General features: G+C 43.7%; 1 long non-coding RNA gene across 1 annotated transcript in view; it reads left to right on the forward strand.

The window, feature by feature from the left end:
• Positions 1-17,098, forward strand: part of LOC126253235 (uncharacterized) — a 1,041,980-nt gene that overhangs the window by 975,673 nt on the left and 49,209 nt on the right. The window lies entirely within an intron of this gene.

Genomic DNA, 17,098 nt, shown 5'->3' on the forward strand with positions numbered 1-17,098 from the left:
CAAATTTATTATTTCAATAAGAACAAAGGTTTTATTCAATGATAAACATAAAAACACCTCTTTATTTCATATGAATTACCTGCCAAATGGGTTATAAACTGTCCGAGTAATAGTCTCGAGAGGGCTTGTCCAATTTGAAGAAGTGCTGCGATGGACGGCCGAGTCTCGCGACTAAATGCGAAGTATAACGCGACTATAGCCACTGGGGCTTTCGACGGCCTACCGCGGGTCCGACAGTCGTCATTTGTAATGTGGCGCTTCAGGAACCAGTTTCTACCAGTGGTGTATGGAGACAGATGGACTTTATAGACTTCAGCATTCCATTACGATAACGTAAATGTAAAACTCAAACTGAAATAGCATGAAAAACTCAGCTAAAAAGAAGAACTAAAATGTCGTAAGTCAAATGGGGTCGACAAATAAAGCAGAAAAGCGGTTCTGCATAAGAAGTTTGTCTGTTAAGTAGGTAGATTACATTAGTAATGAAGAGGTAGTGCTGTTATCTGGAGAGAAAAGAACTTTATGGCACAACATAAATATAAGGAGGGGTCGGTTGATAGAACACATCCTGAGGAATCAAGAAGTAAACAAAGGAGGGAAATGTAGGAGAGGGAGGGGAAGAATTTTAAATTTTAAATGCAAACGAAGAGCACTGTTTGACAAAACAAAGCAGGTACAAATGGAAGCACGTTAAGTTCTGATGCTTGGATAAGTAGGCTTGCACAGGATAGCTGAGTGTGGGGGCTGCATCAAACCATAACGAAGACTATTACAGTGCCATCACTGAGAAAACGTTGATAGCATACAGTATAGTTCACTATACCTCACAACTGATTTATTACACATTATAAGAGACAATTAAGATATTTATGGTAGCCGACCTCATTTACTCCAAGTTGAGAATTCATGAAGAGGTCTTTCTTGCTGTCGTGTAATATTTGTTGCCGGCCGCGGTGGCAGAGACGTTCTAGGTGACTGCTACGGTCGCAGGTTCGAATCCTGCCTCAGGCATGGATGTGTGTCATGTCCTTAGGTTAGTTAGGTTTACGTAGTTGTAAGTCTAGGGGACTGAGGACCTCAGAAGTTCAAATGGTTCAAATGGCTCTGAGCACTATGGGACTCAACTTCTGAGGTCATTAGTCCCCTAGAACTTAGAACTACTTAAACCTAACTAACCTAAGGACATCACACACATCCATGCCCGAGGCAGGATTCGCACCTGCGACCGTAGCGGTCTCGCGGTTCCAGACTGCAGCGCCTAGAACCGCACGGCCACTTCGGCCGGCACCTCAGAAGTTAAGTCCCATAGTGCTCAGAGCCATTTGAACCATTATTTGTAATATTTATTATTTTTTTATTTTCTCAAGGAAATACAGATACTTTATTTCAATTTATCTAGTAAAGTGTCAATCACCAACACCTTTAATCTTGACACATTTCAGTGCACCTTTAACCCATATGGACGCAGACTGTGATTCATTTACTTTACGACGATTCCTTGCCCTAAGAACCCACGGGATTGTAGACATATAATTAGATGAACCACTATCTCTGTTATACACTATCTCTGTTCACATATCTGAAATGTACGATAAGCAATACCTTCTCGGCTGTTAAAAGTCTCCAGCCCTGATACAGTCTCCACTTTACCACCACCAACTAGAGCCACAATAACCCAAACATTACTATGTGCACTAGCATCAGCATGAATAAGTGTAAAATTCAGTACCCTTGACATCGCCTGCAGCGCTTTCCTGGGCTTGACACAATGTCGGTTGGTCCCTAGAAGACTGGGAAACTATGTCCTGGTCAGATGAGTCCCGATTTCAGTTGGTAAGAGCTGATGAAAACATTCGGGAGTGGCGCAGACATTACGAAGCCCTGGATCCAAGTTGTCAAGAAGGCATGTGCAAGCTGATGGTGGTTCCATTCCAAGATGCTACTCCAGGCGGGTATAATATGCATGTACGCAACGGAAAACATTGAACGCTGAAATGGTGATTTGGACCTGTCTGACTAAGAAGCAGGTCTTATGATCTCTTAATGCTCTTTGACATATAAATTACAACCTCAACTTAAATGAATGGTTAAGGCAACTGATACTACTAATTGATAAACGTTGTTTCTTATTATAAATTTATTGCAGATTAGCCGGCCGGTGTGGCCGTGCGGTTCTAGGCGCTTCAGTCTGGAACCGCGAGACCGCTACGGTCGCAGGCTCGAATCCTGCCACGGGTATGGATGTCTGTGATGTCCTTAGGTTAGTTAGGTTTAAGTAGTTCTAAGTTCTAGGGGACTTATGACCTCAGAGCCATTTGAACCTTGTAGATTAAAAAACTACCTTATTACAAATGTCTATATTTCCTAACTAAAATTTCTGATCAATTGCCCAACTCTGCCCCTTTTTATGGCCACGCAATGTAACATAAGCATCGCGAAATGACTGGCATCATCTACGTACCAAACACTAGAAGACACTACTTTCAAAGATGATCTATGGTGGTGTGGAACCTCAGTGGATATAAAATAGCGTGATCACAGCTGTTAAGCTGTATAGCCCTAATAAGCTAAAGCAATTTGCAATATCACCGTATGTACTGCGTCCATTTCATCGGAGTGATGGTTCTCGTACTCGTCTCCGACGATGGAAGATCTCCAGCCACAAAATAAAACTATTTCAGACACTAGGATGGCAGAAGGCGGTCCTCTGACTTAATTACTCTAATACTGTCTTCTACTCTCTGTGTTCTACAGATGAGAAACGGGAACTCCCAACCACAAGGACGGAGTTCAAATAACGTCTCAATGTAAGTATAGGCAGAAGAAGTGCTCACAGTCATTGAAAGCTGCGTACCCAACGACGACTTCCAGTCCGGAGGCGAAGTTCAGAATCATATAAGTTCACAACAGTACAGTGCCTAACCGCTGTAACTATAAACTCTCCTGAGAGCAAAGACAGCAAGTCTGCCTGTACCAACAAAGCTGATACTAAGCGACCGTCACTCATGGGTGCTCATAAACGGAAGACCACTGCCTCTCCACCGCTGGCCTCCCAGCAAGACTCGACTCCCTTCCCTCGTAACTGCAGAAGGCGAATCATATTCTCGAAACTCCGGAATATTCTCCCTCTCTACAGATTCTTCCGAATGCCGACCAACCATATTTTAGTCTTTTGTCGTCCATCGCGGAAAGTTTGCAAGGGAATACCTATACTCGTACAATGGTACGCTTCTGAGTAAAAATTCTTGGAAATATCCCAGCCTATTTCTGAGGTGACGATTCCTCGTTCCTCTCAGCTGCGTCCAAGATTTGTAGAGTTGCCAGTTATCCTTCCGGTCCTGCTACCATACCGACGGCCGCGACTCTATTGTGCTCCAGCGCTCAGGTGCCCCAACGTCCATCTTGCTACTTCCTGTGATTAAGCAGGACCAACACACCTGTGCGGGCCTTCCACCCAGGGCTTGAGTGCCGCCTGCCGTTTCATCTCCACTGGCGTTCCAACCTCTACTAATATAGGTAATCATTCATTACGCCGTTTTCATAATAAAGACATTCCGTCACCTTTCATGCAAAAGCGTTAACAATTATTTACGAAGCATAAATGACAATTTCTCTTTAAATATTCATATGTACGATGTTCAACCTATCAAATGATACCTCATTGTGGTTGTAGATCACTGCAAAGTATTAGACGAGTGCTTGTCAGGTGCGAAATTATAGCCACCTTACACCATAATGGTGTGGGCAGTGTTTTCTGGAACGAGCTGGGTTCTCTGGTCCAACTGAATCGATCCTCTACTTGGAGACCATTTGCAGCAATTCATGGGCTTCGCTCCCAAATAACGATGGAATTTTTACAGATGACAATGCACCTGTCACTGGACACAATTATTCGCGGCTGGTTTGAAGAACGTTCTGGAAAATTCGAGCGAATGATTTGGCCCCCAGACCGCCCGTAAAAATCCTATCGAGCACTCATGGGACATAATGGAGAGGTCAGTCGGCCACGAAATCCTGCACCGGCAACACATTCGCAGTTAAGGACGGCTATTGAGGCAGCATGGCTCAGCATTTATGCAGAGGACTTCAGCGCCTCGTGAAGTCCATCCCACGACAAGTGCTGCACTACGCCCGGAAAAAGAAGCTATGTTAGGAGGTATGCCATGACATTTGTCACCTCACTGTATGTCTTCTGCAGCAGTTCTGCAAGGATCACTCTGCTGTGGCGTTAAGTTGCTTGGCAGTGGAGTTCCCTTGCGGCTAAGTATCCTGGCAGCCGTATCCCTGCGTGTGAAATTGTTCAAGTTCGTCCAAGGCTTTGTTTCAATGGAAATCGACATCTTAGCGAGCATTAGTAACTTTTTAATTCACCTACATACAGATTTGCCAAATCTTCGAAAAGTAACTCTGTATTTATACTTCATCGTCGGCTTTTCTCGCAGTTAAAGTAAGACTGATATACCTTTTATTCACACCATATGTAATGAAGTTACTGATTTAATGTGTAGCTTGACCTGCATTGTTGTCTGTAACTGTAAATTCTTATCGCCGTCGATTGACGGTGTGACCACACAGGAATGGAGCGTCCGCAGTTCTGGGCAGAGGGAAGAGTGGTCAATCCGTGTAGCAGGTTTGTGGCGGACGCTGGGCAGCCGGGCACCGCTGGTGGAGACAAAGTGACTCGCAGCTGGCGTAACGGCTCCCGGGGGGCGGCGCGTCCTCTCTCAGCAATTGGCCCGCGGCCCATAACGCGCCTCGGAGGACGCATAGCGGACGCGGGCGTAGGTGACGCATTAAAGGAGCTGCCGGGGCCGACCCGCCCCCACCGACGCCGTGTCGGCTGCACAAAAACACACACGAGCTACTACGGGGACGAAGTTCTTCTTTAACACAGCTATCGAACAATGGCGAGCGTTCACAGTTTTGCTCCGCACATACCTTTCTAAGTCGTACGGTACAATATTCTCCATCACTGACCATCTACAAGGATTTTTGACGTTCACTGCTGAGGTAGGCTATTTTTTTGTCTTACTTGTCAAACAGAAATATCTTCCTACTTTTCTTTACATTCCTAATGACTCCCTGCAAGGCGTCAGTGTGGTCAGGCCCTATTCAGTCTACTTTGCCACTGATATTGTAAGATGGCAAGAACTATGCCCCTTACATGAAGTCATTACAGATCACCGAACTCACGTCGAGCGAACAGTAGGGCTGAACAAAAATGACTGACAAGGCACAATGCATCTCGTAGAGGGAATAATATGGACGTATTGGAATAATTATTGTCGGGTGATGGTTTTAAAGTAATTCACACGACATGAAAACTTTGTGGAAATGTGTCAATTTGCTGGAGGCTAGTTTATCCCAGGGAAGTATTCAGAATTGACCGCGGCCAGCTGGGGAGAAGTGAAGGGAAGCGACAATAGGCAGCGCAGGGCGGCTCAAGCTCTGAGAAAACGGTAACCGGGCGCGGCCTCCAGCTGCCTTAAGATGAGTGACAATGAGGGGGTGGTTGACCCCATGCTGGTGTACCGGGAAGCAAACGGAAAACAGTACGCCTGTGGATAAATGTCCGTTGTCCCATTTTCAGTGACACATGCGAGAAAGCAGCGCAAAGCTACGGTGGAGCGGTCAACAGAGGCCAAAATATGCATGTTCGTGACTATAGCAACTTCACGCTGAATTCACAGTCCGCAGAGTGAAATACATCGGCCTCCGATGGGAACGTAGGACCAAGGAATTTGAAGTACTCTCCTGGGAGACGGAATTTCGGAAAAATTTGTGTTTTATGCAGACGCTAACCTTTACGGGTGGCCTGGGAGGAGCTAAGCAGCAGAAGTTGAGAGGAAGGGAAATTTTGTGGGAATTTGTTCACTTCCCAGAGCAGGCATTGGTCGGCACTGGGAAGCAAAGCATAATTAACGCGACTGGCGCTGCAATTGGCATAAGCGATTCTGCTGGAGAAGTCTCCATAGAGGTCTCCCACTCCCAGCTTGCCTAGAGTGCGGACGTGGCTTTCCTTACTCAGCTTGCTTGACAGAGAGTGAGCATCTCTGCAGTTTAGGATTTAGTAAACGAAACGATTGAGCTTGGAATAGAAAGTTTTTGTTCAGGTATGTACTGAGCAAGATAGCTAGGAGTGAATAGACGAGTGCAGCCTTGCAGCACCACGGGGCCGGCCGACGTCCGCACAACGATGACGCCCCGCCATGCTGAATTTGGTGATATTGCACCCACTCCGGCTTGAGTTAGGCCACTGATTAATTTGTTCGATCACATCGGCAAAGTTTCCACGAGGGTTTCATGGGATGTGTATTGTGGAATTCTTCTCGCACTTTGCATTACGCCTGGGTCACTCGACAGGAATTGATTTTGATTTATCGTGCTTTGCTCCACGTAAACGCAATTTATTACCACTGCCTGTTAGTAGAGTCATGTAATGTGATGATTGAAGGTTGGGAGTTAAAATAAATTTGTGCTAATCGACTGCATCTGTTTTCAATCAAGTAGTTGAAATCCCAAGTCACTTTCTTAATTAATTTTATGTTCAACATTTGCATCTGGTGTTCAATAGCTATATATAACATCAATGTGCACCCCTTTTTAATTAAAAGTGATCAATTAATGTCAACACTGCCGCCGGCTGCGGTGGCCGTGCGGTTCTAGGCGCTCCAGTCCGGAGCCGCGCTGCTGCTACGGTCACAGGTTCGAATCCTGCCTCGGGCATGGGTGTGTGTGATGTCCTTATGTTAGTTAGGTTTAAGTAGTTCTAAGTTCTAGGGGACTGATGACCACAGCAGTTGAGTCCCATAGTGCTCAGAGCCATTCAACACTGCCACCGCAGTTCAATCAGGAGTCACAGGGTCTTATTACTTTCTTTGCGTTATCCGATATTGCGGCAGTTTTGCACTCTCTGTTGATCTGTTAATTACCTGTGGTGAACACACGCCAAAACCAGATAAGTGACGGGTGGTGTGTTACAATATGCACTGAGTATCCCCATTCAAGGTGCACGTCCCCCCCCCCCCCCCCCGCCCTCCCCACGAAGGTCCACGTGTATGTAAAGAAATTGTGCGGAAGGAGAAGGAAACGCTTGATCCAAACATGTGGATTGTAGGTGAGTGTCCTGAAAAATATTAACAGTCACGAATTCCCCCCATGAACTTTGGACCTTGCCATTGGTGGGAAGCTTGCAAGCCTCAACGATACAGATAACCGTACTGTAGGTGCAACTACAACAGAGGCGCATTTGTTGAGAGACCAGACAAACATGTGCTTCCTGAAGATGGACAGCAGCCATTTCAGTAGTTGCAGGGGCAACAGTCTGGATGATTGACTGATCTGGCCTTGTAACATAAACAGAAACGGCTTTGCTGTGCTGGTACTGCGAACAGGTGAAACCAAAGGGATACTACAGCCATAGTTTTTCCGAGGGCATGCAGCTTTACTGTATGGTTAAATGACGATGGCGTCCTCTTGGGTAAAATATTACGGAAGTAAAATAGTCCCCCATTCGGATCGCCAGGCGGGGACTACTCAGGAGGACGTTGTTATCAGGAGAAACGAAACTGGCGGTCTTACGGATCTGAGCGTGGAATGTCAGATCCGTTAATCGGGTAGGTCGGTTAGAAAATTTAAAAAGTGAAATGGGTAGGTTAAAGTTAAATATAGTGACGATTAGTGAAGTTCGGTGGTAGGAGGAACAGGACTTTTGGTCAGGTGAATACAGGGTTATCAATACAAAATCAAATAAGGGTAATGCAGGAGTAGGTTTAAAGATGAATAAAAAATAGGAACGCGGATAAGCTACTACGAACAACGTAATGAACGCATTACTGTAGCCAAGATAGACACTAAGCCCACGCCTACCACAGTAGTACAAGATTATATGCTAACTAGCTCCGCAGATGAGGAGGAAATTGAGGAAATGTATGTTGAGATAAAGGAAATTATTTAGATGGTTAACGGATCCGAAAATTTAATAGTCACGGGGGCCCGGAATCCAATAGCAGGAAAAGGAACAGAAGAAAAAGTAGTAGGTGAATATGGACTGGGGGAAAGGAATAAAAGAGGAAGCCCCCTTGTAGAATTCTGCATAGAAAATGTTATGGGGAAGGCTAACCAGTGACTGCGTTTTATTGGCAGGACACTTAGAAAATGTAACAGACCTACTAAGTACACTGCCTACACTACGCATGTCCGTCATCTTTTAGAATACTGCTGCGCGGTGTGGGATCCTTACCAGATAGGACTGACGGAGTACATCGAAAAAGTTCAAGGAAAGGGAGCACGTTTTGTATTATCGCGAAATATGGGAGAGAGTGTCACAGAAATGATACAGGATTTCGGCTGGAAATCATTAAAAGAAACGCGTTTTTCGTTGCGACGGAATCTTCTCACGAAATTCCAATCACCAACTTTCTCCTCCACATGCGAAAATATTTTGTTAACGCCGACCTACATAGGGAGGAACGATCACCAAGATAAAATAATGGAAATCAGAGCTCGTACGGAAAGATACAGGTGTTCATTCTTTCCGCGCGCTATACGAGATTGGAACAATAGAGAATTGTGAAGGTGGTTCGATGAACCCTCTGACAGGCACTTGAATGTGATTAGCAGAGTATCCATGTAGATGTAGATGTAAATACTTGGATTAAGAATCATGAGAGAATGCTGTATTCGTGGAAGAGAGCTGGAGACACCGGCAGGTTTCAGATTGATTATGGAATGGTTTGACAGAGATTTAGGAACCTGATTTTAATTTAAAGACTTTCCAGATGCAGATGCGGACTCTCACCACAATTTATTGGTTATGAACTACAGATTAAAACTAGAGAAATTGCTAAAAGGCAGGAGTTTAAGGAAGTGGGACCTGGATAAACTGAAAGAATCAGAGGTTGTAGAGGGCTTCAGAGGGAGCTATAGGGATCTATTGACAAGAACAGGGGAAATGGATACAGTAGAAGCATCTTTGAAAAATGAAATAGTGAAGGCAACAAATGATCACGCTGGTAAAGAGTCGAGGGTTAGTAAAAATCCTTGAGTAACACAAGAGATATTGAATTTAATCGATGGAAGGAGAAAATATAAAAATGCAGAAAGGAATGGCTAGAGGACAAACGCAAGGATGATGCAGAAGCACAAATCGTTAGCGTAAGATACTGCCTACAGGAAAATTAAAGAGACTCTTGGAGGAAAGAGAACTACCTAAATGAATATCAAGAGCCCACATGGAAAACCAGTCTTAAGCAATGAAGGGAAAGCAGAAACGCGGAAGGAGTATATAGAGGGTCTATACAAGCGAGATGTACTTGAGGTCAATGTTACGGAAATGGAAGAGGACATAGAGGAAGATGAGAACGGAGATATGATACTGCGTGAAGAGTTTAACAAAGCACTGAAGGATTGAACTCGAAACAAGGCCCCGGGAGTAGACAACATTCCGTTACAACTGCTGACAGCCTTGGGAGATCCAACTATGACAAAACTCTTCCATTTGGTGAGCAAGGTGTATCAGACAGGCGAAATACCCTCAGACTTCAAGAAGACTACAATAATTCCAATTCCAAAGAAAGCAAGTCCCGACAGATGTGATAATTACCGAACTACGAGTTTAATAAGTCACGGCTGCAAAATACGAACACAAATACTTTACAGAAGAATGGAAAAACTCGGGGAAGATCAGTTTGGATTCCGGAGAAATGTAGGAACACGCGAGGTAATACTGGCCCTACGACTTCTCATAGAACATACCTTAAGGAAAGGCAAACCAACGTTTATAGCCTTTTAGAGAAAGCTTTTGACAATGTTAACTGGAACAGTCTCATTGAAGTTGTAAAGGTGGAAACGGTAAAATAAGGGAGCGGAAGGCTACTTACAATTTGAGCAATTTGTGCAGAAACAAGATAGCATCACAAGAGTCGAGGGGCACAAAAGGGAAGCAGTGGTTAAGAACAGAGTCCCAGACAGGGTTGTAGCCTATCAACGATGTTATTTTATCTGTATATTGAGCAAGCAGTAAAGGAAACAAAAGAAAAATTTGGAGTGTGAACTGAAGTTCAGGGAGAAGACTTTGAGGTTTGCCAATGACATTGTAAATCAATCAGAGACGAACGGACAAGGAAAAGCAGTAGAACGGAATGGACAGTATCTTGAAAGGTGGATGTAAGATGAACATTAACAAAGGCAAAACGAGGATAATGCAATGTAGTATAAGTAAATCAGATGATACTGAGGGAATTAGATTACAAAATGAAACGCTTAAAGTAGTGTACGAGTTTTGCTACTTGGGAAGTAGAATAACTGATGATGGTCGAAGTAGGGGTAGACTGGCAATGAATGGCAAGAAAAGCGTTTCTGAAGAAGAGAAATTTGTTAACATCGAGTGTAGATTTAAGCGTCAGGAAGTCCTTACTGAAAGTATTTGTATGGAGTGTAGACATGTATGAAAGTGAAACATGGATGATAAATAGTTTAGACAAGAAGAGAATAGAAGCTTTTGAAATGTGGTGTTACAGAAGAATGCTGAAGATTAGATGGGTAGATCACGTAACTAATGAGGAGGCACTGAATCGAATTGGGGAGAAGAGAACTTTGTGGTTCAACCTGACTAAAATAAGTGATCGGTTGGTAGGACACATCGGTTTGGTGCTGGAGGGAAGGGTAGGGGGGTAAAAATCGCAGAGGGAGCCCAAGAGATGAATACAGTAAGCAGATCCATAGGGGCGTAGGTTTTAGTAGTTACTAGGATATGAAGGGCCTTGCACACGATAGAGTAGCATGGAGAGCTGCATCAAACCAATCTTTGGACTGAAGACCGCAACAATAACAATTACTAAGTAGTGATGGTAACTATCAATTACTGCAATGAAATTATGGTTTCAAAGAGTGCACATTTATTAGTTATGAAATCAAAGATTGCTCGGAACAAACAAGGCTCAAATACTTATCCAGGAAGAATGATTGCATATATACATATGATAGTGTGATAATTGTGGATTTTCAGAGAAAAAAAGACTGAAAAAGTTGTCATAAAAAAAGACCGAATGAACAAGAAATCGTGTTAACTGACTGATAATCGCGAAATTGAAGTGTTGGTGATGACTGCATGCGAAGATTACTGAGTGAATAGAAATAGAACCCCGAAGAGCAAAATCATGGCCGGAAGGTCACCGCACAGTGATTCATTAATCTTAACCAAACCGGCCTATCACCCTGAACGAATTTCGTACGTTGCTGTGACACATCTTTTGCGGGACACGAGGAGTGGTGACGTCGCAGGCATAACGTGGCCCGTCTGCTCGTAAATTCTGCTCGTGTCGCGGCGAAGAAGCCTGTTCCCTGCGGCTCTCAACAACTAAGTGTGTTTACTATTGCTCCAGGCGGAGAAGTGTGCTTCCTATGGCTCCCAGCAGAGAGGTGTTTACTCTGGCTGTCGGCGAAGAAGTGTGTTACTTAGCTCTGCTGTTCATTCGCGGTTTGAGCCCACCACACCTGAGCTTTTGGCCAGTCTGAAACTGCGTACTTTATTTCATTAATCCTAAAACTCCTACTAGTTTTGTTCTGGAAGGTTCGGCGACGCTTTTTGGAAGATTCCGAACTCCGACCTATCCCAACTCCTCCTCCCAGCAGTTTACACAATGGCACATCGCCATTCCCAATGACTCTGAATTCCGACCTACCAAAAAGGCGTCCTGCTAAAAACTTTCTGTAACTTTCTCTTCTCAAGGAGTCAGTGAACCGTGGTTATTGCAGAATACTGCTACGTTATCGTACGGGACCCACCACTCGTTTCGATGTTCTGCACTTTGGAGAAGCCTCTGTATACTTATTCGCCAACCGGCGAGGACATGGCGAGTTCACTGAACTCGGAACGCAAGTGCATTCTTCCATGAGCGTGGCTAATTTTGTCAAAGACGCGCGCCACGATGAATGCCACAACAGCGGTCGACCCTTTGCAGGACTCAGGTGGCCGGCGTTACTCCCCACCCCCTCTAGGCCCCCCACTCCCCTCCTCCCTCCATACACCTCACCCCTCCCACCCCCAGCGCATGCCTTCGGTCGGACGCCTCATTCGCTGAGTGCAAGCCAAGGCGAGCGGAAACTATGAGGACCAAGGTCATGTTTTCACGTTTTAACGCCCCGCTAACTACCAGAAAAAATTAGCATGCACTTTAGAATTAAAGGAAGGTAAATGATATCCTCTACAGTCGTTAACCACTCTCATGGATGATACCGCTGTTTTGCATAACTACATCTACATCCATACTCCGCAAGCCACCTGACGGTGTGTGGCGGAGGGTACCTTAGGTACCTCTATCGGTTCTCCCTTCTATTCCAGTCTCGTATTGTTCGTGGAAAGAAGGATTGTCGGTATGCCTCTGTGTGGGCTCTAATCTCTGATTTTATCCTCATGGTCTCTTTGCGAGGTATACATAGGAGGGAGCAATATACTGCTTGACTCCTCGGTGAAGATATGTTCTCGAAACTTCAACAAAAGCCCGTACCGAGCTACTGAGCGTCTCTCCTGCAGAGTCTTCCACTGGAGTTTATCTATCATCTCCGTAACGCTTTCGTGATTACTAAATGATCCTGTAACGAAGCGCGCTGCTCTCCGTTGGATCTTCTCTATCTCTTCTATCAACCCTATCTGGTACGGATCCCATACTGCTGAGCAGTATTCAAGCAGTGGGGGAACAAGCGTACTGTAACTTACTTCCTTTGTTTTCGGATTGCATTTCCTTAGGGAATATGATAATTCCATTTTAAATCACTCCTAATGCGTACTCCCTGATAATTTATGGAGTTAACTGCTTCCAATTGCTGACCTGTTATTTTGTAGCTAAATGATATGGGATCTTTCTTTCTATGTATTTGCAGCACATTACACTTGTCTACATTGAGATTCAATTGCCATTCCCTGCACCATGCGTAAATTCGCTGCAGATCCTCCTACATTTCAGTACAATTTTCCATTGTTACGACCTCTCGATATACCACAGCATCATCCTCAAAAAGCCTCGGTGAACTTCCGATGTCATCCACAAGGTCAGTTATGTATATTGTGAATAGCAACGGTCCTACGACACTCCCCTGCGGCACACCTGAAATCACTCTTACTTCGGAAGACTCCTCTCCATTGAGAATGACATGCTGCGTTTTGTTATCTAGGAACTCTTCAATCCAATCACACAATTGGTCTGACAGTCCATACGCTCTTACTTTGTTCATTAAACGACTGTGGGGAACTGTATCGAACGCCTTGCGGAAGTCAAGAAACACGGCACCTATCTAGGAATCCGTGTCTATGGCCTTCTGAATGTTGTGGACTAATAGCGCGACCTGGGTTTCACACGATCGTCTTTTTCGAAACCCATGCTGATTCCTACAGAGTAGATTTCTAGTCTCCAGAAAAGTCGTTATACCCAGAAAGTCATCGGAATTTATTGATCAATTAGACCCATCATATGGATAAATTAAATGTGTTGAGGAAGAAAATGGAACACGAGGTTGTCTACACCCTCATGTGTTTGAACCCGTAATCTCTGATGCTTTGATGGTCTTATGATCGCTGATTTTCTCCCGGCTCTATGTTATCTGTCCTAAAGCGTTCGAGTTTTTCTTTGTGAAGATCCGTCGCGATCACATGAATTGTACAATTCATAGTTACTACAGTTCATAATTACCGGTTTCGACCTTTGCCATTTTCAGAACAACAGAAAAACAGTGGTGTAACCAAATATGTTCAATTAAGGGATCACCAAATTAGTACTGGAGGGCAGCGTGGAGGGTAAAAATCGTAGAGGGAGACCAAGAGATGAATACACTAAGCAGATTCAGAAGTATGTAGGTTGCAGTAGGTACTGGGAGATGAAGAAGTTTGCACGGGATAGAGTAGCATGGAGAGCTGCGTCAAACCAGTCTCTGGACTGAAGACCACAACAAGCCTAGTAACACGTAATAAAAATAAAAATATTAACCTGATTAACAACCATGCATATAAGCCATACAAAGCGTAAAAATATTCTGCTGTAAGTATCGAGGTCAATATCTATATATCTAGGTACGTAGCAAGTGCTGATGATGGCCTACATACTCCGCAAGCCACCATGGCGGAGGTTACCCTGTACCACTCGCAGAAACAGCGAGGGTAAAACGACAATCTGTATGCCTCCGTATGTGGCCTAATTTCTCGTATTTCGTGATCCCTATGAGAATTTTGTTCTGGCGTCAGTAGGATCTTTTGGAGTCAGCTTCACATGCCGATTCTCTAAAATATCTCCGCAGTGTTCTTAGAAATGGATGTCTTCTTGCCTCCAGGGATTCCCAAAAAAATGGCTCTGAGCACTCTTGGACTTAACTTCTGAGGTCATAAGTCCCCTAGAACTTAGAACTACTTAAACCTAACTAACCTAAGGACATCACACACATCCATACCCGAGGCAGAATTCGAACCTGCGACCGTAGCGGTCGCGCGGTTCCAGACTGAAGCGCCTAGAACCGCTTGGCCACCCCGGCCGGCCCAGGGGTTCCCACCGAGCTCCCGAAGCATATCCGTAAAACTTGCAAGTTGATCGAACCTACCGGTAACAAATATAGTAGCTCACCTCTGATTTGCTTCGGTGTCTTCTTTCAATCCGACCTGGTGCGTAGCTGCGTATCTCAAACACTCGAATAGGCCGCACTAGCGTCCCATACGCGGTCTCCTTTAAAGATGAACCACACTTTCTTAAAATTCCCCCAACAAGCCGAACTCGACCATTCGCCTTCCCTACCACAATCCTCAGATGCTCGTTCCATTTCACATCATTTCGCAACGTTACGCATGATATATTTAAAGGATATTGCATGGGGGCTTAATAAATGTTGAATGCAAATAATTTTAATTTTTTGCTTTAGTAGCTGTCTGTCCGATTACGAAGTCTCGTAACGGTTGGCCCTGACTTATTATTACGCTATCTGACTGCATAGAACAACAACAAAGAATGAAATGGAAATTTCCATTAACACAATTAATTAATTAAGTCCCCAGCAACTATAAAACCTACGAAACCAAAGCACAAGTGTAACTGTTCTGTGTGTGGAAGTATGACTCAACGTACGCATCTGGCACGGTTCTTCTTCAACAACACAAGAAATTTTAAATATCACTTATACTGAATTAATTAAAGGAAATAAAAATACCATAATTACTCAAGAAAACCAGAATTACACTCTAATCCAAGAACACAAGCCAGATGCTTTGTTGACTGAACCTGTAATGACGCATTATTTAAAACATGGAAATAATGAAAAATAAATCAAGTTTCGTTACCTTCATATATTGACCAAATTCACTCTCATAATTACAATATATCTCCACACCGACTCGCTATTACCACATCTCAACAAGAACTTTTCAGTATCACATCTCAGCAAGCACTCCTTACTAGCACATCTGAACACGAACTGACTACTACGAGTCCTGGACAAGCACTGACTACTACGAGCTCTCCCCAAGCACTCTTCTAGCACATCTCAATAATGACTGCCCGTGGAGGCGGCGGAACAATGCTCTCTAGCGATCTCTGGCGCTGTGGCTCAGTGTAGCCACAAGTCGTCTTAACGTCGGACACGCACAGAATTTACCTGAAGGTCTTAAATATTTTACACAACCGTATCCTGAAAAATACTGAACGTTAAGATTCCAGGTTCGGATCCTGGCAGGGTCGCCACGTGCATGGGGGCTTAATAAATGTTGAATGCAAATAATTTTAATTTTTTGCTTTAGTAGCTGTCTGTCCGATTACGAAGTCTCGTAACGGTTGGCCCTGACTTATTATTACGCTATCTGACTGCATAGAACAACAACAAAGAATGAAATGGAAATTTTCATTAACACAATTAATTAATTAAGTCCCCAGCAACTATAAAACCTACGAAACCAAAGCACAAGTGTAACTGTTCTGTGTGTGGAAGTATGACTCAACGTACGCATCTGGCACGGTTCTTCTTCAACAACACAAGAAATTTTAAATATCACTTATACTGAATTAATTAAAGGAAATAAAAATACCATAATTACTCAAGAAAACCAGAATTACACTCTAATCCAAGAACACAAGCCAGATGCTTTGTTGACTGAACCTGTAATGACGCATTATTTAAAACATGGAAATAATGAAAAATAAATCAAGTTTCGTTACCTTCATATATTGACCAAATTCACTCTCATAATTACAATATATCTCCACACCGACTCGCTATTACCACATCTCAACAAGAACTTTTCAGTATCACATCTCAGCAAGCACTCCTTACTAGCACATCTGAACACGAACTGACTACTACGAGTCCTGGACAAGCACTGACTACTACGAGCTCTCCCCAAGCACTCTTCTAGCACATCTCAATAATGACTGCCCGTGGAGGCGGCGGAACAATGCTCTCTAGCGATCTCTGGCGCTGTGGCTCAGTGTAGCCACAAGTCGTCTTAACGTCGGACACGCACAGAATTTACCTGAAGGTCTTAAATATTTTACACAACCGTATCCTGAAAAATACTGAACGTTAAGATTCCAGGTTCGGATCCTGGCAGGGTCGCCACGTGCATGGGGGCTTAATAAATGTTGAATGCAAATAATTTTAATTTTTTGCTTTAGTAGCTGTCTGTCCAATTACGAAGTCTCGTAACGGTTGGCCCTGACTTATTATTACGCTATCTGACTGCATAGAACAACAACAAAGAATGAAATGGAAATTTTCATTAACACAATTAATTAATTAAGTCCCCAGCAACTATAAAACCTACGAAACCAAAGCACAAGTGTAACTGTTCTGTGTGTGGAAGTATGACTCAACGTACGCATCTGGCACGGTTCTTCTTCAACAACACAAGAAATTTTAAATATCACTTATACTGAATTAATTAAAGGAAATAAAAATACCATAATTACTCAAGAAAACCAGAATTACACTCTAATCCAAGAACACAAGCCAGATGCTTTGTTGACTGAACCTGTAATGACGCATTATTTAAAACATGGAAATAATGAAAAATAAATCAAGTTTCGTTACCTTCATATATTGACCAAATTCACTCTCATAATTACAATAT

This window comes from Schistocerca nitens, chromosome 4 (genome assembly GCF_023898315.1).
Source record: "Schistocerca nitens isolate TAMUIC-IGC-003100 chromosome 4, iqSchNite1.1, whole genome shotgun sequence".
Classification (NCBI taxonomy): domain Eukaryota; kingdom Metazoa; phylum Arthropoda; class Insecta; order Orthoptera; family Acrididae; genus Schistocerca; species Schistocerca nitens.